Source organism: Anabrus simplex, chromosome 14, assembly GCF_040414725.1.
Source record: "Anabrus simplex isolate iqAnaSimp1 chromosome 14, ASM4041472v1, whole genome shotgun sequence".
Taxonomy (NCBI): domain Eukaryota; kingdom Metazoa; phylum Arthropoda; class Insecta; order Orthoptera; family Tettigoniidae; genus Anabrus; species Anabrus simplex.
In genome coordinates, this window is record NC_090278.1 from 94,486,554 (window position 1) to 94,513,624 (window position 27,071).

At 39.9% G+C, this 27,071-nt stretch overlaps 1 long non-coding RNA gene across 1 annotated transcript in view; it reads right to left on the bottom strand.

Moving 5' to 3' along the window:
- The window catches only part of LOC136885601 (uncharacterized), an 89,428-nt gene that overhangs the window by 13,169 nt on the left and 49,188 nt on the right, over positions 1 to 27,071 (bottom strand). The gene's annotated exons all lie outside the window — the stretch shown is intronic.

The window sequence follows — 27,071 nt, forward strand, 5'->3', positions numbered from 1 at the left end:
TCGCAGCACGTGCTACAAGCTGCTACGCTGTATGAATCGGTTAGCCGCAACCAACGACATTTTCTGATGACTTCCACTAAATATTTGTCTTAATAATTACAGTCATTAAAGTAAGGAATTAGCTGAAAAATCAATAGGGATTGTACAATTTTTTTATAATTTCTAGTTTCTGTCAATTTTTTAAAAAAAACTCTTAGGTTCTTCAGGCTGTCAAAACTTTAAAAAGTCAGGTGGCTAAAATGGATAAAAAAAATACTTTTTCTGCAAAAAGTGGGGGACGTGACTGCCTGTCATCAGTGATAGTGTACCTGAGGACAACACTTCCAGCCAACCAACATTATTTTGGGAATTGCGAGATGTCACCGATGAAGGTATATTTAGTGCACTGATGACTCATTTGGGAGCACTGGAGTTCAATGATGAGTTTCTAAAACAGAATCTTGTTGCAGTCTCAATTTATGGGGTACAGTAATGGTGGGAAAGAAGAAGGGTGTAATTACGTTAATAAAGCAACAGTTCCCCAATGTTTTGTTCTGATATTGTGCCAATCACAGCCTAGAGCTATCTGTAGGTCATGATGTGAATCAAGATTTCCTCTCGCATGTAAATCAACTTCAAATCTTTCCTTGATAAACTGTATACAATGTACCACCAGTCACCAAAAAATGCCAGGGTACTGAATGCTCATGTAGAGGAACTTGAAACCGTACTCCTATAAACTGGAAGGTTTCTAGATACAAGACGGGTTGCTTCTAGCTTTCGAGCAGTCTCAGCTGTGTGGAACATTTCGAAAGTGCCAAAGATGGTTTCAAAAGAGAGAAAACTGAGCAAGCCATGTATGGAGGACTCCTTAAACGCATAACCAATGTCAACTTTATATTAGACCTTGGCAAAACTTAGTGTTCACTTGCAAGCTCCTGACATTACAATTTATTTGGTCCACACGAAGATATACCAGCAAAAATTAAGGTGTTTTCTTAAAGAAAAACAAAACATGACCTATACTACACTGAAGCCTTGGAAACAGAAACACTGTTAAATGTTTAAAGGCATGAATCTCAAAAAGTGAGCAAGAAATAAAGGGAATCATATTGATGCTGTGAAGTTCTATGAGTTCCTAGGCAGGTGTATGGAGAACCACTTTTAACATCAGAATACACTGAAATCCTAGAATTGCCTACAGTTTTGGATACTACCACCCAGCCAGAAAATTGTGCTGTAAGAAATAAGAAACTTATGTAAACGTTTTAACCTCCAAGACGGACAAATCTTAAGAGGTTACTGTGAATATCTTGCTAAGAAACAATGCCCTATGTGTCTCCTGCCCCTTATTAACACTATGAGCACCATCCCAATTTTGACAAGTGAATGTGAAAGAGGCTTCTCACAAATGAACTTGATCATGACTCGAACACGAGCATCACTGCATCTGAATACAGTAGCAAATCTTATGTTCATTAAGTTGGTTGGCCCTCCACTAAGAATTTTCAAACCTGGGGATTACGTGAATTCATGGTTCCTGAAAGGAAGACAACTGGCAAACGACACGAACAGCAAGCATAGGAACCGTGAAGATGGCAGTGATCAGCCTCTTTTACCAGTGTGGAATTTGCTGTAAGCAGGTCAACAAAATGAGACACTACCACCGAGCTTATATTTATGTCTTCACATAATTTTATAATGTAAAATGATTAGAAATACTGAAATAGTGTAATCAATTTTTTTAATAACATGTCAGCCCAAAAAGTGAACTGGACTGTGCATAATTGCCGAAAATGGGAAGATCATGATGTTTCGTCGACTACAACTGAGAGTACCACTTAAATTTTTTTAGAAAAAAAAGCACTTGTTTTGATAAGAAAATAGCCACTGTTACCATAACTATGGAAATAGTAGTACAAGCATGAAGAGTGTGTTGAGTACATTCATACGGCAGCCACTACTCATCCGAATGGACGAGATGCGGCGTTGCCGCACTTACCACAACACAGGCATGCTTCAAAACATACAAGGGTAGAATATACATGTTACGTTTTGCTGATGACAGTTCTACTCGACAGCAGCTCAATACAATGTGGTGATCTCGGACAGAAAACAGAGTCCTTAGTAGTTGTGAAGACATTGTTAAGTGCAAGCTGGGTGCGAACAAGTCTTATCATTCAAATGAAATTAAACTTGTGCAGTCCAAGTGGAGTTACGATAGATATGTGTATCTTCCTCAATAGTAGTTGTTCACAAGATCACCATCATCTAGAGTGTGCTGCGAAAAGGCTACGCTAGCACATAGTTGTGTTGGCAACAGGTCTCGCAAAACTTAGCAACATGTCTACATTATTGGGAATGTACTAAAATTAAATAAAAATAAATTAGGGAGAGGTTGTAAGCCATTTTGGGTTGAAAATACCCAGTTTTAGATTTTATGATTTTGATAGCTGGAAGTGCATTCTACACAATTTCAAGATCCATTTAAATGCCACATCACAAAAGAGAGCCACGCCTACTTCTTAGCTCTGTTCCTTCAGGTCTGAGAACTGCAGTACTTTCTGTTTTCTGGATTAGTTCCTTTTCAGTCATTCCATTTAAATAATTTATTTAATGTGCACAATGTACATTAACCTTTGTTACAAAATTTCACCAGTGATTCCGATCGCTGTTTACAACTTAAAAGGATTAGATTCTCGAGGCCTAGGGAGTCTTTCATTTTCACGCCCTTCGTGGCCCTTGTCTTTTGGTCGATACCTTCATTTTTCGAAGTGTCAGATCCCTTCCATTTTTTCTGACTGATTAGTGTTATATAGAGGATGGTTGCCTAGTTGTACTTCCTCTTAAAACAATAATCACCACCAATCACCACTGAGAGTGGCAACTTAAAATAGATGTTTCTTAAAACGTTGTTATGGTAACACATTATCGCACTTTTTTCAGGAAGTTCTTTATCTAGATAAGTGAAATTTTCTACATTTATTTCATACTTGCTGTGGTATTACTGACTTTCTATTTTTTGGTTTCTAATTTAATCATGGAAGTGTTGGAGGCTAAGATAGAAGAAAAGAGGACAAGAGGGAGGCCCAGAGCAACATGGATAGATTCTGTCAAGAACAGTATGAGAAAAACAATTACTGAAGAGGAGTAGTGGAAGGAGATGCAACGGTGAAGAAGTGCCATCAACAGGAATGATGCGTAGAGGACTTAGGTAGGGAGAAAACTGCAGAACAACGTGAAACCACCACTTTAAGAATACTCCTTCCAAGAGAGAAAACAACTATTCTCTGCACAGTTTGTCACAATTTCGTCTGTAGAAAACACAGCAAAGAAAAAAGACAAATGTGTGCAGAAGTTGCGAACAAAATAGACAAACAAACTCCGAGTGAGAGAACTTCAAGCAGAACCTAAAAATGTGAAGAACTGCTTGTGTTTACATTACTTTGTATTTCTGTCAAATCGTATTTTTAAAATTATTTTGTTTTCGCTGCGTCTGTGGATTTGTATAAATAGTGTGTGTTCAAATAGAAAGTTTACCGTCTGTAACGTGACATTAGTCGTTCGCGTAGGCCTTGGTTGCCGAAGATACTCTGTGAATAGAAATGAGGTACCGGTAATAAATAGTTCGTTATCAATATTTGAGTTTCATTTATTGAAAGACATATTCAAGATAATTAGTTTTTCGCAAAGGGAAATCTTACTTCTTTTCGTACATAAAATGTCACAAATGTCAAAGATATGGGCATACCAGTAAATATTGTAGGGCAAGAGTACTACGCTCCTGATAATGAAATGAGAGAAAAAGCAACCAAACATTATGTAAATGTATCCAAACCAAACCCTATGACGCAACAGCTCCGAAGGGCCATGGCCTACCAAGCGACTCCGCTCAGCCCAAAGGCCTGCAGAATGTGAGGTGTCGTGTGGTCAGCACTAAGAAACCTCTCGGCCGTTATTCTTGCCTTTCTAGACCCGTTGTAAATGTATCCGCTGTGCACAAAATCACCCTGCAGGCGGCCTTCGTTGAGAGAACAATGAAAGCAAGTAGGAATTAAACGCGTTATGTGTACTGAAAAGTTGAAAAAAAACTTATAATGAAGTAATAGCGGAAGAAAGACGGTCGGAAATTGATTTTAATCCATTAATTGTTTTCCAGCAATGTTCACCTCTACCATCTAAAAATATTGCAAGTGATTTAAGCAGAACTTAATATTCAAAAACAAAACAACGCAAATTCACAGCTATTATCAAATCCCTACCAAACGTTATTCAAATCCCAAAAGCTATGATAGGGCAGCATACCTAAATATAATAAGAGTTCCACAAATAGTTCATATATCCCATACAATGGAGACTAGCAACTTCCACAAAATTAATCCGGTAAACACAGGTCAGTATAACCGAGAAAGCGTATCCTAAACGGGTTTAAACACGCAGGTATTTTCTTCATAGTACACAAAAAACATGCACCGCAGACTCAGGACGACACTTGGAGCGTTTTTGACATAAATACGACTTATGGCTGGCGGTCACCTGAAATTAGCGATACAGTATGTGTAACGCGAACTTATTTAGCAACCGTTGTTAGATGGTCATGACTGAGAGACATACAATAATTTTTGATGTTCCTAAAGTAAAAATTTTACACCTTCTTTTACTTGTAATAACTTGTAACCTCTTTGTAAGTGATAAGCATTTTGAGGACCATGCTCATATGAAAGTTTTACAATTTTTTGTTGTTACGAATACGTTTTCAAATAATTTGACATTAATTTATATATAAGTTCATCCTCTATAAATGACTGTTCTACTGTAAGTCTGCGACCGGGAAGGTACTGTAATTGCGGTTGCAGTTGCGAAAATAATATTCGCAAATTTACATCATTTATTGACCTTTGCGAGACAATATTTAACGTCTTCGTGAAAGCCTGGGATCCCTATTTTATCCCATTGACCGACACAATATAAATGCAGCCTTATCATGAGATTTCGATCTGAAACGCGTTACGTCAACCGTGACCGGTCGGCACATGTGCACTTCCGGACATGTTTCACCAAGATCTTATCTTTCCTATAGCAAGTTAGCAACAGTATTCTTCATTTCCGAGAAATGAACGTAAATATGGCGCCAGAATTTGAAAGGTCCATAAGAACACATTTTCCAAAAACGAAATTGAGTCATTTTTGAAACTCTGCTACCTGAGCTTGTGTGGTCTTACGCAGGGCGAAATCAAAACCTAAATAATAATAATAATAATAATAATAATAATAATAATAATAATAATAATAATAATAATACAAATAAGAAAAAGTGATTACCAAATGCAATAAAACAAAACTAAAGGGATACATATCGGTAAACTTCTCAAAAACAAAATTCACCTTGATCGCCTAGCCTTTGCAGATGATCTTTTACTCCTCCCCCGCAACAAACAAGAAGCAATCCGGTCCGCAGGAAAACTTCATGGAAAAGCGACAAAAAATGAACTCCAAATTTCATTTGAAAAGTGCAATTATGTGGAAGTAACTAAATTGGGATTCTAAACCAAACTTTTAATCGCCTAATTTGGACAGATCTCCCAAGTAGATAAATTGAAGTATCTAGGCGAAATTATTCAACCAGCGGCCATAAATCTGCTACAAACAGAAAAGATAAAGGATTGAAAATTTTAAAAAAAAATCTTTACCACAAAACTGAAAATTACGACACTACAACACAGTCGCCAAACCAGACTCACTTTACGCATCCGAAACTCTGATACTAACTGGTGATAGCTGACAAACAAAATACATAGAAAAATGAGAGAGAGAGAGAGCGAGAGAGAGAACTCCTACGACCAAAATGAGAATGAAATGTCGATAAAAACCTACTGTATCAAATAACAAATACAATTTAAAATGAATAAAATTTATGATCACCTGTAGAGAATGTATAAAAATAGGCTGACAAAGACAATACTAAACCTAACATTATCCCTGAAAAACTACACTCATGTTCTTAAAAAACAGAACACCGTGAAAGACTAGAGATAGGAAGTTCATATTCACAGGGCATGTTCATTAGTATGTTCTGCAGAAAAGATTAGCATTTCAGTCACCTAGGTTCAACATGTGCCCTGTTGCCTAGTAGGCACTGGGTCCTCCATGGGCACAGATAACTTGTTCCATGCGCGAAGGCATCGACTCGTATAAGGCACAAATGGCATCCTGGGGTATAGCTATCCATGCTGCATTCACCTGGTTCCACAGTTCTTATTTGGTGGTTGGCACTGGGTCATAGATCCGCACCCGTCCTTTCACCATATCCCACACATTTTCGATCGGTGACAAGTCCGGCGATCGGGCGGGCCAGGACAACAGTCTGTCTTCCTGTGACGACAAGAAGGCACGTGTTCGTGCTGCAACATGTGGTCGCGCATTGTCCTGCTGAAATTGGCGTCTGAGGTGTCGTGCAAGAAGGGTATGGCTACGGGCCGCAGGATGGCATTCAAGTAGGTCAAACTGGCCACAGTGCCCTGGCCACGCACCAACTGCGATTTGTGGTTGTACCCAATAGTACCCCACACCATAAGGCCTTGAGTTGGCGCTGTATGTCTTGTACGAATGCAGTCAATGTGATGCCTCTCCCCCTGTCTGCGGCGAACAAAAATGCAGCCAACATTTTCAAACAAACAGAAGCTAGATTCGTCCGAAAACACTATCTGCTGCCATTCCTGTCCCCAGTGACGTCGTTCCATACACCATTGCAGTTTAGGATGTTTAGTCACATTAGTCAAAGGTAGACGGAGAAATAGACGACGCGCAGGTAACCCAGACCGTTATAAACGGCGACGGACTGACACTCGTGATAGTGTACGATGTGTTACACTGTTCCACTGTTGCGCCAGAGCCGAGGAGGACGGAGGTCTGACCTGCAATGCCATTCGGATGTGGTATCGATCTTCTCGGGGGGTGGTCAGGGTGGTGCGAGCAGACCCATCTCGTCGTGTTCTACGGCCTTCTGTGAAGCATTCTGTACACACCCGTTGCACTGCCGATACACTTCGTCCCACATGAGCAGCAATTTCCCGGACGGATATATCACGTTCTCTCATGCCAATAATGCGCCCTCTTTCAAACTAATTCATTTGACGGTAAGGTTCTCGCATACGTCTGCGAGGCGTCCTGCACGTCTGCTCAAGTCACGCTGATCCATTACCTTCGGTTTATAGCGACAAAGAGAGTCGAAGGATAAATATGAATTTAAAATAATCAGCGGAGCCAACTCACAATACTGAAATTTGAAAATAATTCCAAAATCGATCCACTGGCTAGAATTTAAAAAGATGACTATGAACAATGATTACGAACTTATAGCAATCAGTGGATCCAACCCGCAATGCCTCACCTTCCTGGAAACTCTATTGAAAAATTGATATTACTGACCAAGGGACTGCTTACAAAGCACAGTTCTAAATCGATGATTCTTGCTGTCCAAAGGGGTCCAAAATTTCGGTCAACGGCCCCTCATAATGGTACTTATCGCTAGTAAAGTGGAACCATGGTATTTATCTCAAGTTGCGGTACTAATAAAGAGTAGCGTAGACTCACGGTGTTCCAAACGTTATGGTACTACTCACAAGTACTGTACATTGTACAGGTAACGCAGACCTATGGTGCTTCTCACATAATGGGTACTAATCACGGGTACTGTAAACCCATAGTGACTCACCAACTATTGCTAGGCTACTAATCACAAATCTATTATGTACCTATTATAGCGGTACTGCTCGCAAGTAAAGGTGACCCATGGTATTCCCCGCGTGATGGTACTAATAACAAGTAGTTTCATGGTTCTAATTCAATCATCCCTAGGTCGCCCCTTTTAGTCGCCACTTACGACAGGCAGGGGATACCGTGGGTGTATTCTTCATCTGCGTCCCCACCTACAGGAGGTCAAGAAATTGGTACTGACAAAAAAAATCATTCAGGATAGAACAAAATTCGAAAATCTAATAAATAAATAAATAAATAAATACACAAACAAACACAAATCTGCTGAAAAACCTGAACGAAAATATACAGGACCGGCAAAAGATTGGAAAAAGAAACTCAGCTACCGGATGAAGAGCTACTGGGAAGAAAAGAAGAAACAGTGTGCTAAAAAGTTGTAACGCGTACCCTCGTTGGGCATAAGGAATATAATGTACATCACTATACGTACCTAGGTACTGGGGTAATCATATTAACGACGTTCAAAATGGTTATGAGGATGTAAAGGAGATGGCATGTCAGTCTGGTATGGTTACTGACCAGGATTACTTGAAACGAGAACTCGAAGATATCGAAAGGAAAGTAGCTCGATATTTTGGGTGATTTCCGAGAAAGGAGTAGCGTTACGAGTATGTTGCAAACGTTGGGCTGGAGAAAGGAGCCGAGATACTCCACTAAGAATAATAATACTGTTATTGGCTTTACGTCCCAATAACTACTTTTACGGTTTTCGGAGACGCCGAGGTGCCGGAATTTAATCCCACAGGAGCAGGGGCGAAGCGTCAGGGTGGACAGCGTGTACCCTTAATATTTTGTGAACGAATTATTGTCTAGTTAGTTCAATTTTTTTAGAACATTAATTATTTCTACATTCATGGCATTATTGCATTCCCTGTTTTACTTATTTTCGTCTCACTTGGCAATGCTAGGGGTCGCGTCAGTTACACGAAGCACGTAGAGTAACGTAGACGCTGTCCATTCTGTGTATGTTCCCTTTGATTTTCAAAGCTTTCAGATAGAGGAACACTAACGCTATCTGTAGGTGCTGACTGTGGAACTAAGCGAGATTTCTCCGCCCAGTAGACAGACTTACCCATAGAGTTAGTGTATAATGGACTTACCAGCGTCTCTTCTTGCTCTCATTGGCTAGTATTTGGATCTCATCGTCAGTTATAAAGGTGTTTTTATTCGCTACCATCTCATACATGCTTTTAATGTAATTAATTTGAATTCACTTTATTATAAGACACGTTTAAAAATAAGATAATATTTAAATACGAAATATAGCAAACTTACAACTAATTAATGAATGATAGCATCATTCAAGTATATGCAGTTTCTTGCCCGCCAGTAGTAGTTATGGTATTATAAGCCCAACAACTATTGGCTTACATTCTTAATAATGAACTCCAGTGTGTGCATACGGAAACAACATATTTACTTGATATGATGCTATATATTCCGTTAGCCGGCCCCGTGGTGTACTGGTAGCGTGCCTGCCTCTTACCCGGAGGCCCCGGGTTCGATTCCCGGCCAGGTCATGGATTTTTACCTGGACCTGAGGACTAGTTCGAGGTCCACTTGGCCTACGTGATTAGAATTGAGGAGCTATCTGACGGTGAGATAGCGGCGCCGGTCTAGAGAGTCAAGAATAACGACCGAGAGGATTCGTCGTGCTGACCACACGACACCTCGTAATCTGCAGGCCTTCGGGCTGAGCAGCGGTCGCTTGGTAGGCCAATGCCCTTCAAGGGCTGTAGTGCCACGGGATTTGGTTTTTGTTGTATATTCCGTTAACGTCAGTTGCTAGTGAACGTGCTATGAGTGCCTTCAAACGAATTAAAACCTATTTAAGGAATTCGATGACCAGTCAGAGACTGTCTAACTTGGGAACTCTAGCTATACAGAAGGAACCGCTGTGGCGTCTTAGTAAGACGCCTGACTTCAAGACTGGACTAATAGATAATATATTTGCTGAAATGAAGGACAGGCAGATTGAACTAATTTACAAGAATATTGTTTACGATGATTTGTACGAAAATCTATTTATTTCTCTTATTAAATCCACATAACAATGAAATATATTGGTATTTTTTAATTCTAAAAGTATGTTGTTATTTGACAACTCCCGCTGCCTATTTAGTCTATATTTAAAAATAAAACGAGTGCACCTAGGGTTGTAGGTTGATACAGGGTTTGTCTTAGTTTCATATTCATTAATATAATGTTGAATACAGATCTGTATGCGTCGAAAATAAAATTCCATATATATATATATAATTTATGACTAAAATAGTTAAAATGTTAAACAATCTGTGTCTACCCCCTTACTTAGTTCACGCTTCGCCACTGCACAGGAGTTGTTTTACGTGCCAGTAAATCTTTTTTCTGCTAGTGGCTTTACGTCGCACTGACACAGATAGGTTTTATGGCGACGATTTGATAGGAAAGGCCTAGGAGTTGGAAGGAAGCGGCCGTGGCCTTAATTAAGGTACAGCCCCAGCATTTGTCTGGTGTGAAAATGGGAAACCACGGAAAACCATCTTCAGGGCTGCCGACAGTGGGATTCGAACCCACTATCTTCCGGATGCAAGCTCACAGCCGCGTGCCTCTAACCGCACGGCCAACTCGCCCGGTACCAGTAAATCTAGCGGCACTGGTGGTATGTTCCGAGTTGTCAATGGAGAGATGGCTTGCTATGCCTCAGTGGAGCTTTTAAAAGTAGGAAAGATCATACTGTAGTATGCAGATAAAGTGGGTATTAGGGAATGGAACAACTTATCAAGGAAACTCTTCGATACATTTCCAAGTTCTGGGAAATCATTTTAGAAAGGACTAGGGCAGCCCTAAATGCAAATGATTACATGCAGAACCACGTGATTATTTGAGCAGAAAGATAATTAAGATATCCATGGGGAACATAGTACGAGTGTGATCTCTGTCTCTAACCTCCCCATAATCTATAACGTAAGACATGGAACCTGTCTTCAAGATCGTCCCGTTTCTCTGTAGCTCGATGGCAGCAGTGACTTTCAAAAAAATATATAAGGAAAGATGAGAGCAGATCCGTCACGCAACGCCTTCCATGGCCGTCGCTTAGCACAATAATAGCGTATCACAGGATGCCCTGTCTGTGTTTTATTGTCCTTATATCCTGAATATTATATACTAAGTTATATTGTTACAGGAAAATACGTTTTATTTTCTTCTGTGTGGGATTTCGAATCACCACAAGGATCTATTTAATTATCTCTCCAAACTGAACATGGAAATGGAGTCGTTTTGCAAACCGCCAGGTTTATGTATGCATACATACATACATACATACACTAACATGCCAAAAGTCATAGGACCGAGGGAGTTGTCATGAGGTTGGATCGCGCAGCTGTGAGCTTGCATTCGCATCCCACCGTCAATCAATCAATCAATCAATCAATCAATCAATCAATCAATCAATCAATCAATCAATCAATCAATCAATCAATCAATCAATCAATCACTCAATCAATCAATCAATCAATCAATCAATCAATCAATCAATCAATCAATCAATCAATCAATCACTATTGATCTGCATTTAGGGCAGTCGCCCAGGTGGCAGATTACCTATCTGTTGTTTTCCTAGCCTTTTCTTAAATGATTGCAAAGAAATTGGAAATTTAGTGAACATCTCCCTTGGTAAGTTATTCCAATCCCTTACTCCCCCTGCCTATAAAGGAATATTTGCCCCAATTTATCCTCTTGAATTCTAGCTTCGTATTGTGATCTTTCCTACTTGTAAAGACACCACTCAAACTTATTCGTCTACTGATGTCTTTCCACGCTATCACTGCACTGACAGCTCGAAAGTAGGGGGCAACGCGTCACCCGGCGGACCCGGCTTCGATTCCTGGTCGGGTCAGGGGTTTTTAATTGCAATGATTAATATTCCTGGCCTGGGGACTGGGTGTTTATGTCGTCCTCAATGTTCCTTTCCTCGCATTCAACACGTTACATTTCCGGCATTCCCAAATACACGCAGGTTCACAACATATGGTGCAAAGTAGGGGGAAAAGATTTGCTTAGTTCGACGCCCTGAATAAATAGCATTAAAAAAAGAGAGATCGTCGTGTCGAAACGTTATCAAAAACGGACCTGCATCTAAATTTTCTGTTGTGCTGCGTTAAAGCGTTTGGACAAACCATCGCGTGTTGAGTGGTTTCTGAGTGAAGTGGATCCTCAGTTATTCATTTCTTTGTATGTTGGGTATTCAGCCCGAAGGCTGGTTTGATCCTCTGCAGCTCCGCCAACAGCTGTCATAAATAGCCTAGGCGTCACTGAAGAGGTGTACTAGGGAAATGAGGACGGAGGTAGTTTCCCGTTGCTTTCCTCACCGAGCCAGCAGTTGCTATTACATATCAGTCTGCCAAGCCCATCGAAATCCATTCAGCAACCGACCCTATGAGCAATATTTTCACACCATTCATAGCAGGGACTAGCTGTATGAGGATTGGTATTACTAGCATCACTCATACCAGAGTCACTTTCATATTGTCAAAGCCAAGGATAAGACTGAGACAGGTCAATGAAGTAACAAATTTGATATAGCTCATACCAGAAGACATAATGCACTGTAAAAACGACATCTCGCCACCCAAGGCATATTCATTTTAGATGAGGCCATTTCCAGCATCTTCTGTGATGTTCATTAACTTCCGCCGGGCCAGTTTTATTTTTCCAAAACGTTCACTCGTGCTGTTGTGGAAACCACGATTACTGGCATATGTGTTTCTCTTCATTGACCTCTAGTACCTTCGTTCGGAGAACGTTGGCAATCATCTTACGAATGATGTTACGTTGGGCTGATGGGATCTCGTGGTAGAACTTTATTTACTTGCCTGATACTTCTCTAAGGATAACAGAAATATGGACCTCTGACTTCACAAGGATTGTTATAAGCAGGGTAGTTTTCTATCTGGTAGCAAGTAGGAAGATGCAACTACGCTCCAAACTGTTGGAGATTCACTTAGCATCACGGTATATGTTGGGAGATTAACCCTGGTTTAGCTCAGTGTCGTCTAGTTGCTCGATAGACTGCAGGAACATATCCTTGAATCGGTCTGTATTCATCGTATCCCAGAAGCAGAATGGAGCCACTATTCGGTTTACCAAGACTGCACACCAAACACCAACCTTCTGTGGTTGCAGGGAGCCTTTCATGAATCCTGTGTGGGTTATTTGTCACCGAAATGCGGGTATTCTGAGAGTTCACGTAACCAGGCCTCATCTGTGATGTTCAGAATTCCCTGCAGCCGTTCTACCCACTACCCTTTGCTATCGAGGATATAAATTGTGGACTGGTCGAAACTGGCGAAAGACAGCCAGGAACTGAACCCGGGCCTCTTATACAAATGAACAAAGCATAAAAGGCAAGAACCCAAGACAGAAATAGGTTAAAATAGATTAGAGTTTATTATCATAAAATTGGCTGAAGCAGATATGAGATGAGCACGTAACAAACTAAAGGATACATAAGAAAATACGTTACTCATATACATATTCTTGGAGGCTATTTTCTCTTAAAATGCATACGAGTCTTTCACTCCCTCAGAAATAATCTCATCAACTTATTCACGTACCTCATTTTTATTGGTACATAAGGAAGGATAATATCAAGAGATTCAGACAATAACAACCAATGGTACTCTGAAATTGTCACAAAACATTTCTTTCGTGAAAGTGGAACCTCAGTCAAAGAATATATGATCAATAATATATATCGGGAATTAAACCCGAAAAATAATTGCAACCGCTCCAGAACAAAACGTGGCCAAACTTCAATCCCCAAGACATCAACAATCTCCAAATAGTAGCCTCTCTCAGAATTTAAAATGACATAGAAGCACTTCAGCCAAAAATAATAATCACAGAATACAAAGAGGTTTTTTTTTTTTTTTGCTAGCTGCTTAACGTCGCACCGACACAGATAGGTCTTATGGCGACGTTGGGACAGGGAAGGGCTAGGAGTGGGAAGGAAGCGGCCGTGGCCTTAATTAAGGTACAGCCCCAGCATTTGCCTGGTGTGAAAATGGGAAACCACGGAAAACCATCTTCAGGGCTGCCGACAGTGGGGCTCGAACCCACAATCTCCCGGATGCAAGCTCACAGCCGCGCGCCTCTACGCGCACGGCCAACTCGCCCGGTACAAAGAGGTTATAGGGAGGAAGAAAAAGGGGGAGTTTCCATAGCTACAGAAGTGAAATAAACATAGTTAAAGATGATATCTAAGACATAGAATAAGATCCCGAAATATAAAAATAAAGCGGCTAAACCAGCCAGGAGCTGAGACAAGGTAATCAAATAAACAACCATAACAGAAAAACTGAAGGTTTCATCCATAAGGTACAAAAAAAAAAAAAAAAACCACAGACCCGACATTCATACAACGCATCCACACATGCACACGTAGAGACCAGATGCGCAAGGCAACATAAAATGCCGAATCAAGACACACCGCGATAAAAACCGCAGTAGCATGAGATAAGCGAGTCACAGATTTATGAGCTCGATCTGAGCGTCCAGATCAAAGAATCAAGGTGGCCGCAATAGAGGGCAAGGCTCACCTAGTCCTTACAATAATCATCAAACCACAAATACGCTATGGAACCTATTCATATCACCCCCTGGTAGCGAACATGAATTGTACGGATTTAGCGTTTTAAATATACACCACAACATGAGCTCAAGTAATATGTCGCAGTAGGAGAGAAAGAAACAGGTCTCAAATGAAAAATCTTCATAATCAAACAACATCACACTCACCTCTATCAAAACGGGTCAGTGTTACCTTTTTTCTTGGTCCTACGTAGGAACATATATATATATATATCAATTAAATTATAAAGTAAAGGGAAAATTGAAAATTAATCCGCCACGATAACAATGAAGAACAAAGAACATAACCGGGATCACAAGGGCAATAGCCTAACATACCTGTGACAAGCCAAAAGAAGTAGTAAAACAATTAAATAATAATAATAATAATAATAATAATAATAATAATAATAATAATAATAATAATAATAATATTTAATGCAGCCAATGACCATATAATAATACAGTTATAGCCATAGTGGTCAATGTATAGTTTACATAGCATTTAACTATTAGAGAATTTTGTCAGCGAGATTTGTCTGCTTTTGCATTTTATCACATGGTATCTATCACATTGGTCGCCAGAGTTCACTTGGATCATGGTAGGTATCTCTCTTGCAGATTTTGTAGTGGAAACCATGGACCGCAAAGCGAGTCTTGGTGGCCTCAGTTCATAGTTAGCCGTTATCCATTCCCTGTTGATCATCGCGTCTGTGGAGAAGAAATCTAGCCATATATCTTCCCTTTTGTCCTGAAGTTCCTTTAATAGGCTCTGGTATGCTCCTGACGTGGGCGATGCTAATTCAAGCCTAGATCTTCAATATTGAAGGGTTCTCTGGCAAGCAGGTAGACCAAGCGTGATGAGTTAAACTTAGAGACTCCTAAAGCTTTTTTCAGAAATATAGCTTTTACCTTTTCAATTTCTTTGATCTCTTTCTTTTGCAATTGTTCCCAGATTAGTGTCAGGCCGTAGGTTAAAATCGGTGAGATCTTTCGCTTGAACACATTCAACGCAGTTTCCAATGAAATTTTCTGTATATTCTGAATGCTGTTCATGGCAGATATGGCAACTGCCACTTTTTCCTTAATGTGGTAGCTGAACGTGTTTCCGTTTGTCTGTACTGTTAATCCAAGATACTTAAACTGTGATACAACTGTTAGTGGTTCTCATCTGTAGTATATTATATCATTGGCTGCTGGCTTGCCACCTTTCCTGAAAGTCATTGTCACTGTTTTCTTCTTATTTAGTTGCAATCCATTGTGTTTAGCCCATGATGTAAGTTTATTGAATGCTTCTTGAAGGTTTTTTTATTTCACGAGACACCAGTACCATGTCGTCTGCGTATGCATTTTTTTTTTTTTTTTTTTTTTTTACATTTTCTGAAGCAATGATCCTGGAAATGTCCGCAGTCGCAATATTGAAGAGCAAGGGGCTGATTGGATCTCCTTGTAATACGCCAAGGTGGGTCTGACACGTCTGTATCATGTTGTTATTCAGAATATTCCTCAACATTTTTGTGATGTAGTTTTTACCAGTAATTGCTTCTAGTTTCTCAATGATCATAGTCCTGTTTAATAAATCAAAAGTTTTCTTGTAGTCTACGAAGGCAGCATGTAGCTTTCCTTTAGGGATTCTCAATGCGTCTTTTATATCTTCTAATAGACATTTTACCGGACGAGTTGGCCGTGCGCGTAGAGGCGCGCGGCTGTGAGCTTGCATCCGGGAGATAGTAGGTTCGAATCCCACTATCGGCAGCCCTGAAGATGGTTTTCCGTGGTTTCCCATTTTCACACCAGGCAAATGCTGGGGCTGTACCTTAATTAAGGCCACGGCCGCTTCCTTCCCACTCCTAGGCCTTTCCCATCCCATCGTCGCCATAAGACCTATCTGTGTCGGTGCGGCGTAAAGCCCCTAGCAAAAAAAAAATAGACATTTTATTGCCTGTAAGGTTGACTTTCCCTTTGTGAATCCAAACTGTTCTTCTGGTATTGCTCCCTCTACTAGGATGTATAAACGGTCTGTTAGTAGGCTAGTTAGTATTTTTAAATATGTACATTCTAGGGCTATGCCGTGATATGAATTTGGATCTTCCGTGTCTCCCTTTCCTTTGTATAGTACTTTAAGAGTGACAGTTCTCCAATTGTCAGGAATACTTCCTTGTTTCAAACAGTCATTAAACAGTTTTGTCCATACTTCCTTGAGTTTAGTTGCGGTACTTTTGAGATTTTCATAATATATTCCATCCGGTCCACATGTCTTTTTGTTTTTCGTCGTATTTATCGCTCGTTCTACCTCTTCCACATTGAAAGGTTCATAGCTAATTGTCGAGTAATCTTCCTCCCTCAGATCGGGTCGCGTTTCTTATGCTTATAGAACGCTTTTAAAATGCCGCTCCCACGTTTCCAGCGGGATCTCTTGGGAAATGTGGTTGTTTTGGTGATCCTATCTTGTACCATTGTTGTTCTGCCTCTTCTATAATTTTTCTCTCTTCTTTTGCCTGGAAGATTTCTTTCGCTTCCCTTATGATGTCTTTGTATGTCTTCCTAGCTTCATTATATTGTCTAAGGGATGTGTCCGTTGGTGAATTTCTTGCTCTTCTGAGTGCCTCTATTGCAACTTGTCTCGCTTTGTAGCAGATGTGATTGAACCATGGTTTCGCCTTCCTGTTTTGATGGATGTTGCGTATGATTGCACACTTAATGAGTCTTTCTATATTGGTTGTTGCATTATCTATATCTCCTTTTTGTATTAATCTTATAATATCTCCAGTATCTGTGTCCTTTAATATGTCTATGTCCAATTTTCTTCCTTTAAGTATATTTCCTCTTCCATTTTTAGTTATTGGTGTGCATTGTAGGTTTATTGTGGTGTCCACAGGTAGGTGTTTCCTTGCTACGACGTTTGTTAGTACTTTTTGTTGTGATGATTGACTATTGCTGAACACCAAGTCGATTGTGCTGCAGCCGTTCACACATATATATGTTGGAGAGTCTTTCTTATTTATAAGGTTTAGGCCTTCCTTTTCCAGATAGTTTACTACGGTCTTTGACTTGTCCTGTTTTATATCAATCCTGCAATTTAGATCCCCTTCTAGTATTATTATTTCTTTTTGGGATACTGCATTGAGAGCTACAGAGAGATCGTCAATGATATCGTTTTCTTTATAGTCAGGTTGAAAGTAGACCGCTATTATTACACAGAGCTTCGTTCTTACTACTAGGGTAGTATCAGATTTTAGTATGACTGTGAATGGGGATAGTCTTGTTTTTAAGAGCACCGTGATGCCACCTTTTGGTCTTCCACGTAAACCTTGAGTTGCAAAGAGATGTATACAGTAAAATCCATCGTAACTCCATTCTGTTTTGAGGAAAGTTCCGGTTAATATTACTGGTCATAAGGTCGGAACAAATTCTCTGGCACTAAACTAAGAGCATTATTTAATCCTTCAATATTCCACAATATCGTTCTTAAAGATTCTTGAGTGTCTATTACGTTTTCTGTGGTTGTTATTTCCTTATAGATATGCTTCCAGGTTGATACCTTGAGGTGAGCTATCTGTGAAACGTCTCGGAAAACGAAATCGTCTCACTACCACTCCTTTAGGCCAAAACTTTGGATCTTCTGTGTCCTTTAGTTGTTTGAATGGGAAGCCTACTTTGAATGACTTGTGGGCTCCCTGTGAGTTCAGATCCTCACAAACAACATTGTCTTTGATTCCCTTCTTTTTAAGGAAGTTTAAACTTGTGGTTTCTTTGGCTAGTTTACCAATGTAGAGCCATGCGTTTTTCTCTGCTGCTTGAAGTAAGTTGTCTGTTGACGTTGAAGTTCCCACGATTACCTGTTGAGAGCGTCTTTGTTGTTTTTATATACTACCTCTGTATATCTCGGCATGTCAATGCTTTCTTTGTCGTTAGTCTCCAAACATTGATTTATAGTTTCAGATTCTGATCACATGCACCATCCGCGTCTTCGATAGTTGCTTGTGTTGCCGGTTTGCATGGTTGTTTTGCGGAGGATGTGTTTTTCTTTCGTTGCTTATCTTCTAGTTTCGTAGAGTCCGCTGATCTACTGTCTCTTGAAAGGTGTTGGTTTGTTAGTTTAGAAAGATTTTTTACCATTTCGTCAATTTTCTTGCACATTTCTGCACGCATCTCTTCTAGTTCTTTTTGCATGCTTCTTTCCGCTTTATATAGAGTGACGACCTGTTCACAGTTGAAACATAACCATAGAAGTTTTGATTTTTTCCTTACTAGTTGATTTTAGCGCGTTAAAATGGCCTTGTTGTAATTCTGCACATGACAGATGGTGCCATCTTTGGCATGGTCCATCGCAGGTCACGGCTGTTTCGTTTTCTTCTACCCTCTTGTCGCATACAGAGCAGAAATCAATCCTTTTGTCTGCCACACCAGTTGTCAGAGCCTGCTGACTGTTTTTCTCTGACATGATTGATTCTATTTTCTATTCCTTGGACTGGAGTAATGAATAGGTATAAAATGCGAATCGATTCTACGTGTCCGTGCAGTTATTCTGCTAAGCTTAATTTCCTATCGTCACGCTCGATTTCAAGAACCAGTGAATTATTTATTCTTTGAATGATTTAGCGATATTATTCGATAACGAGAAATTTCCTGCAGCCAATACGGCATCTTCTAACGGATTGGACAATGGTTACATTTCTTTCTATAAATTATCTCTTGCTTGACTAATTACTAAAATTAGCACATTCCACTGAGAACTGGCACTTTACATACAGAAAAAACTTATTGCACCAAACAGGGAGAGCCTTATTCACTATACAATCATTGGTAAACACGCCCCGTATTTGCGTATGCGTATACTGGTTTCACTTTTTTTATAAGAATCCACACATATTAACAGATCCTGTATGTTGACTCAAAGCAGAGAGCAACGTATGGAAAAGTATAAATATTTTTAAAGTTCGGTACCATTTAAATGATACAAAACACATTTCATAACCCTGCCTCTCCATCCTTTTAACCAAGGCTTCCATTCTTTTCTCATAGATAGAGATCATACAAACCAAAGTTAGGATAGAAAGAAATGCTTTGGAAATTCATAATTGCATGATGCGCCATCTGTCATAACCAGGAGGAAGTAGATGTCAAGTCAGAGAATAGTTACCATCTATATACATAAAATAAGAGTTTTGTCTGTACATTGCTCAGAATTTGAAAAAAAATGGTATTTCTGTATCGTTCATGTCCACAGCAACAAGGAAACGCACTTTTTTCTTTTACGTAATTTCTGTCTGTCTGTCTGTCTGTCTGTCTGTCTGTATGTATGTATGTATGTATGTATGTATGTACACGCATCACTTGAAAACGGCTGAAGAGAATTTAATGAAAATCGGCATGTAAAGTCGGGGGATGAGCCACTACAATCTAGGCAATAATTCATTTTATTCACGCTGAGTGAAATGGTAGTTTAGGGGAAGACCTAAAATTCAATTCTCAAATATTTATATTTTAAGTGATCCTGTCGATAAATACTACATAACTAAAGTTACGTAGAATTACATTTCCGATCATTTATGTATTATACAATTTTACCGTACCGGCTATGATAACACTGATATTCATGAATTTCGATTTTTGTCGCTAAGTCCACATCAACGCCGAGCCACGAGAAAATGGGTAAACAGAATTTAATGAAAATCGGTATATGGAGTCGGGGAAGAAAGAACTGTAGTCTAAGTTATAAACAATTTTTCTGAACCTGGGTGAAATTTTAGTTTAGGGGTAGGCGCCTAAAATTTAATTTTTAAATACCTTCGTTATTGCTCCTATAGAAAAGTACTACATAACAAAAGTTATAGAGAATACAATTTCCGATCATTTATGTTTTATTTTACCGTACCGACTGTGATAAGAGTAGTATTTCAGAGGCGGAAGAAAACTAAATGCGAAGGCCTACAATATGGAAAGCGCATAACATTGATCAACAATAACATTACATTGACCATTGTTTGTTGTGATGTTCTTTGCCTCTTATCGTGCCCTCAACTCTGATAGATGGGATTACTGTTGCGTACCGAGTATAACAACCTGACTCAATATTGGCGGAAAAGAGCTGGGGAGTTAAAAACTGTTTTCTTTAGCAGCCATTCCTCTGGTTCATACACTGTCTGATACTGCTTGGTACGTAACACACTGGTTCATCAGTATTCCAGCTATTCACTCCCTACTCTGACGCGCTGTTTTGAATGAGCAGTATGCAGATTTGGCAGAGGATCACTTAGTAATAGTAGTATGACCTGGTCTAGAATTCAAATTACAGCACTACAATTCATTAATAATTCAAAATTCAACCCTGAAAAGAGACGTTACTTAAGAAAAGCGTCTTCCTCTTCACTTTTATTAAATTCTACATTCATTTTATTCGAAATTACCAGTGAAGAGGGGTTTTCTCCTCTGGCTTGGAGGAAAAATTTGCCTCCAAGTCAGATAGATTTTTCCGCCACCAGTGTAGTGAAATGAGATTTTCCGACTCATCGGGTACTCCTAGGAAAGAGATTAGTAAAAGGGCATAGATTTGTCCTCCTGGGACACCCCGCTATTCGAGACCCCCCCCCGCGAACGAAAAAAAAGTCGAAGAGTGTTCACGGATCAAGGCTGTGCGGCTTGGCCATTCTAGCTCTGGAACTTTGGACTGTTAGATCGGCAGCGTAGTACTGTTCGTTAAAAGTGAGAAAATGTGTTGTTTTTCGTTAGATCGAGTATTTCATATTGCTTTTAATTGCGCCATTCCTACTGACGTCATTGTAATGACCTATGTTCATTTCACTTAGAAAAACCACTAAGGCAGTCTTTCTGAGAATGTAAAAAGCAAGTGGAGAGTGAGCATCTGCCATGATAATGAAAACTCCCCAACCTGATTGTGACAGTGTAGGCAAGCAGACCTATCATCACAATGAAAATTCCCTAACCCAGTCTTCATATGAGAAAAGAAGTTTAGTGACTTCCCCGTCGCGTTTCTAGGGTAACGTTGCAATGCAATGACCTATGTTCATTTCACTTAGGAAAACTACTAAGGCAGTCTTTCTGAGAAATACAATCTTGCTCACAAGGTGTACACTACTTAACATAGAATTCTGTATACAATGTAGAATTCCGTAGCGAAGCACGGGTACATCAGCTAGTATTCAAATAACAGACATATGATATCGATATCAGGGAATAAAATAACAAGACCACTAGGTGTGCAACACCGTGCAGTAAAATCCAAGAACCATGTTCAGTAAAGGAGATACGGCTCTTGCAACTCGTGAATGGCAGTCTTCTTGCATGGTCTCCACCTTGATAGTTGTTTCCCATGCGGAATACAACGTAAGGAAACCGAAGCAAACGAGTCCAACTGCCAAACCAGATGTGCGATGCTGAACAAACAGTTTCACTACAACAGTATCGTGTTGTCCGACTCGCTGGCTGAACGGTCAGCGTCCTGACCTTCGGTTCAGAGGGTTCCGGGTTCGATTCCCGGCCGGGTCGGGGATTTTAACCTTAATTGGTTAATTCCAATGGCACGGGAGCTGGGTGTATGTGTTGTCTTCTTCATCATTGCATCCTCATCACGACGCGCAGGTCGCCTACGGCCGTCAAATAGAAAGACTTGCACCTGGCGTGTCGAACCCGTCCTGGGATATCCCGGCACTAAAAGCCATACGACATTTCATTTTCAGTATCCTGTTTCTTTTCTTAGGAGGATCGTGCACACCATACAGTTTTGCCAGAAACTTTAGGAGCACACTATAATTTGAAAATAGGCGAGCCTGGACTTTGTAATCGAATAACATTTCACTAAAAATACGCGCTGGGGCAGTGTTGGCAGATGTTTGGAGTTAAAATTCCCAACATATTTCTATAATTCCCTCATCTTCCTGATTTTTCCCACAACTCCGATATTTATAGTCCTAAAATATCAAACCAAGCTTCATGCTCTGTAATACATCATAATAAAAATGTAGTGATATGACAAACACACCAATGAAAACGGAACAGAAACAGTAATTGGTATAATATATCTAATACCAGTTGTTCTCCCACTTACTCAGGCAATAATTCACTTCGAATCCTCCTTTTCTTAGCTATATACTATTCATAAAATTTCGCTCTTAATATTTGCACTGCTACAATGGACAGTACAAATTATTAAGTGATCAGCCGGAACACTCCATCTGTCCGGCGATAGGTACCATAACACTCTAAGTTACTGATAGATTGCATTATTAACATTTAAAATATGATTTCTGTAATACTAATTATTTCGTGTGGCTATTTCTAGCCGGGTGCAGACCTTGTAAGGCAGACCCTCTAAAAGATCTGCTATTGCTCACACTGAGCATACGTTCTGCTATTAAACGTGCTACTTGTACATTATTGATAAATAATTAATTCAAAACTTGAAACTTATCACCTATTGAGCGACTGGCCACGTTGTCACGGATAGTTTCAGGATTTCAACGAAAATAGGGAGATTTAAAAAAATACTGTGCTATACGAAACGAAAGTATGGCTCTCATTTTAATAGGACAGTTCGTCAGTTTACACATGTAAATAAACTGTGTAATATTTTATGTGAACTTGAGATATTCTTAATTTTTTTCCTTTTTCCCACGATTCCTCAACCGCGTCCATTTTTCCCTCGTCCGTGAGAAATTTCCCTCAATCTGGCAACACTGGACCGAGGCAATGGGTACTGCAACTTCAACGAATGTACGATAAATCAACAAACAAATTTGAGAAAACAACTGACGCCTAACAAAGAATAACTTGCGCAATGTTGCCAAATGAACCTCCCAGAGTTTCTTCAAATTTAGGGCCCGCGAATACAGAATGAGCTTCAGCCGTAACGATGGCTCAATAGCTCAATAGCGCGGGAGACGGAGAGGCGCTGGTTCCCACCCTTGGCTGTCCCGAGAATGACTTTCCGTGGTTTTCCATTCTCCTCACCACGGCTCTACAGCTCCCCCTCAGAGACGGAATGCAGACACTCTGTAGTATAGTAGTAAGAGTAGTTCACATTTAGAAAGCAATGTCTGCTATCAGACGGAAATGGAGTCGTTTTGAAAACCGCTAGGTTTATATAACTCAGATCCTACCTCAATAATACAGTTACACATTTACAGATTATCTGCTGATGATAAACTAGCAGTAAAAACAGAAACAGCCGGAGAACACTGAGGACACAGCGAAGGCCGGAAGAGCATTGTTATGAGAACATATATAATTATGTAAATGAGTTCAAAGAGAACGTGATCCTGTGCGGGCTGTCCTCACCATGTTCCACCTCATCATCTCTGTTCTGGTGTTCGGTGCCCTGCTGATTTATGGACAGGAGTACACCAAGCTCGGGGTAAGAAATGTTCTCGGTCTCAAATTAATATGGATTAACCAGGGAGCTTTACTATTCTCTGTGGCTATCGCTTGAAGCCAACGGCCACGGCCCCCCTGTAGAGCACGTTGTGGGCATAGGGAAGTAGGGAAACTTCGATTGCACAATTATGTCTAATCGTCTTCAAAATAACACGGCAATTAACTGTAACAACATTCTTTGGCTAACGAACCTATTAATAATTTATTACTAAGCTATACAGAAGCGTTTTCTATGCCTAGCAGGCTTAAATCCACTCTCTCACTAGTTGATTATCGATCATAAAAATAGGAGATGTAAATCTTCACCAGATATCGGTAAAGACAAGGAGTAGGCTATTCACAACAGCATACAGCCATCCGAATGACTAAGGGAAATGTGCAATAAATCACCAAACTGGACTTAGCAACATCGTTTACTACACATCATAGAGTGGTGATGATTATTGTTTTAATAGGAAGTATAAGCATCAAGTAAACCATTTTCTATTAACAATAATCAGAGGGAAGGGGCCCAACACCTCGAAAAATGAAGGTATTTGCCAACGAAAGACAACGCCCACGAAAAGCGTGAAAATGAGTCTCCTTAGTCCTCCACACGTAATACCGCCGGGTTCGGAAAAGAACAAGAGTTGACCAAGGGACGTTGGATAGGATAAATGAAAGTGAGGAGCCTGACACAAGGGGTAGCAATGCAGAGCTCACCTAAGGGCCCCGTGGTCGCCAACCCACACTCCCAAATTAAGAGCTCGCCTCTTTTAGTCGCCTTGTACGACAGGTAAGGGATATTGTCGGTTTTTCTACCGCCCCCACCCACAACGGAATACATATTTCACAGGTGGTAAGTAAGTCTAATCTACAAATTCTTACGAAAAGTGGACGGTACTTCTGGGACTCCGAAATACTATCACAATAATAATAGAGGTAATATCATATACTGTACTAAATATTATAAGCCATACGTAGAATCTTACACTTGAGAAATTTTATCCCTGGAATATTTCTGGTTTTCCGATTCGTGCAACCATACGCACAACACGACATTATAATAGCTACAACACCAGCTTAAAATCAGTATCTCTTTAACGTTTTAGTGCGTCGTACAGTGTTCACGTCTGAAAATTCCCGTAATTACATTTGCGTTTACCGTATTCACTTCGGTGAGCTGTGAAGGGTTTGGCTGTCAAAAAGCAACACGCGTTCTTGCAGCTATATACGACCACGCCCCCTTTGTAGACCACTGTCATTGGGCTTCACTCTCAGAGCTCCAAGGCATCTCCCGGATTCGTTACTCCCTGGGATTAACCACGGGCCCACCATTATTAGGTATAATAGCGAACAGTTTCCTAAATTACTTAGAAAAACATGTCTTAACCAAACAGCATTCTAAAGGAATCCTTCACTGTAGCAGATATGTAGATGACGTACTATGCATATATGATAATGACGTCACAAATGCACAACATTTACTGAACACATCGAATTCAGTGAAACCAGAAACTAACTAAAAATCAACTTTTTTAGACATCACGATCAGTAGGAATAATGTCAACCTGGCATACAAACTCTGGCATCACACACAACTGACGACGAATCCGACCACCCATACACATACAAATTAGCAGGACTGAATACAATGATACCCAAAGTAAATTTCCAAACAAATGAGCAAAACATATTTCAGTGAAGAAATACAAGTAATAAAACAAATCGCGAAAGAAAACAACCACCCTCCTGACAGTAGGCAAACTATTAAATAAAGGAAAACACAGAAACAATCACACAGGAAAGAGAAAAAATAAATTGCCCTCAACTACGTGAACGAAAACATACAAAATAGGTAATATTTTCAGAGACATGGTCTAAAAGTAGCCTTTGGAACGAATAACACACTAGAGATAACACAAATGCAACCTGAAAAAAAAAAAGACTTACTCCAAATCAGGAGTTTATGAACTTAAGTGTCAATAGCCTAACTGCAATGCCACATCGATAGGCCAGACATGACGTAATTTCCACACCCGATACAATGAACACAAAAATGCGATCAGATACAATCGGAATTCAGCCGTCAGAGAGCACATATATGACAATTCGCAACATTTTACAGATATGAACATAGATCTAAATATTTAACGCATCGGAGATAAAATCAGATCTTTGAGTATTAAAGAAGCGATCGCAATTTATGTCGCACAAGGAGCTAACGGAATAAATCTCAGAGATCATACGCATTTAAATAATTACCTCTCTTCGTCCTACTTAATGAACTTCTGAACAACGTCACACATTTGTTTGCAGTAGCGCTTAATGAATGCCGCAGGAGGATACTCTCAGCAACTTTTGTCAAACGAGACGTTTTTTAGGTTATTATTTATCTACAAGATACTTTTAAACTCAGTTCAGTACTTTTATTTCATCAAAATAATTACCTTGCATTTCATTTCTAATGCACAAAAATGAAATATAACACGAAGAAGCAACATTTCTTCAATGAACAGAGCTTACTGCCTGCAGAATCTTCCCCTCAACCCCTTATTTAGTTAACAAGACCAAGCAGAACATCGACGCAGTCAAAACGCAATTGCTGAAGGTAACGGACGATTTATTAGCAGCTTTCATAACTAGAGAAACATTTATGTAAGTCAATAAGGTGACTGTAGTTGTCCTCAACTACCACTATTTGTTATTTCTTGTTCACAATATCACCAACACGGAATCACTGGCAAGTTTACGAACATAAAGCATGATTTAAAGCGATTTGACAGAATCGAAGATGTTCTTGTAGAATGAAACGTGTCATTCTTCGTTTAATAGTGTGTATGTTACAGTGTTATAGAGAATGTGTCAGAACGGGTACGATGCGCATTGGTATCACCCAGATATCACAATAAAATTTGTCACAAATGGAACATAATAATTGCTTTTACACATATCAAGAGAAAAATCTCTGGCAAATGAAGAAATATTTCATTTTTCGAGTATATTATGTATACGTAAGAACGATGGTGAGGAGAAAATGAGGTTACTTTGTTATTTCCTGGCGCGCCTTATTTGCTGAGCTTCAGGAAAGGGAAGGGGAGGGAGAGGATGTGGGAGACAGACATAATGTTCCGCGCGTATGCACAAGCTTCCTCGTCGACTCGCAGAGGGTTGTTCTTGTCCATCACAGGCGATATCCACAGTTTGTTTATTGAACAGCCGTAACTATTACTAGCCGAGTGCAGCTCTTGTAAGGCAGACCCTCCGATGACGGTGGGCGGCATCTGTCATGTGTAGGTAACTGAGTGTTATTGTGGTGTGTGAGTTGCAGG